Here is a 671-nt window from a genome sequence, read left to right as displayed (position 1 = left end):
GAGTTATCTTGTAATACCATTGAGCAGTAACTCATTGCTTGTTCATACGGTTGTCGGAATTTGTAATTTTTGTATGCCTTTGTGACTGTTTCCTATAATATAGGACAAGGAAGCATGAAAACATGGATTATTCAGCAAATCTGGTACAATGCTTATTGGATAATATCTCTACTTAAGAAATTGGGTCTATTGAGCAGTAACAAGCAATGAGAGTCTACGTATTGAAGGGATGCTTTAATTCTTAAAGCAAACCTTTCGATTTCTTTTGGCATTGTTTGTAGACTTTTTATTAGTCAACAAATCTGGTACAATGCTTACTGGATAATATCTCTACTAGCTAATAAGGTTACCTTGATAACAGAAAACCTATCAGGTTTCACTTGGAATTTTGCTATCTTTCGAATGATAGCTTCCAGCAAGATACTCATTTTGTGATTAAAGCCAACAAGAGAGAGCTGGAAATGAGAAACTGTTAGTCTAATATGATCAATTCGTCGAGCAAAAGACACGAGAAAACGTCAGAAGTTTGTGCAAACCCACCTCAAAACCATTTTTCGAAAGACTTAATCCATAGCGGAGACCAGCAACATGAGCATAATAAGCTGAAACATAGAAGTATACAGATTGATGAAACAGTTTTCCCGATATAATAACAAAAACTAGGAAGGCTT

The 671-nt window shown here is 35.2% G+C and overlaps 1 long non-coding RNA gene across 1 annotated transcript; it reads right to left on the bottom strand.

Moving 5' to 3' along the window:
- Window position 1: 1 nt before the first annotated feature.
- On the bottom strand, window positions 2-644 carry LOC104774640. The gene is made up of 3 exons (XR_765429.2): window positions 541-644; window positions 351-455; window positions 2-92 (listed from the first exon to the last, which is right to left on the bottom strand). It is a non-coding gene; the product is annotated as an uncharacterized LOC104774640 (long non-coding RNA).
- Window positions 645-671: the final 27 nt, after the last annotated feature.

This window comes from Camelina sativa, unplaced genomic scaffold (genome assembly GCF_000633955.1).
Source record: "Camelina sativa cultivar DH55 unplaced genomic scaffold, Cs unpScaffold04235, whole genome shotgun sequence".
In the NCBI taxonomy this organism is placed as follows: Eukaryota; Viridiplantae; Streptophyta; class Magnoliopsida; order Brassicales; family Brassicaceae; genus Camelina; species Camelina sativa.
Note: the sequence above shows the minus strand (reverse complement) of the source record. Positions and strands in the feature narration are given on the sequence as shown.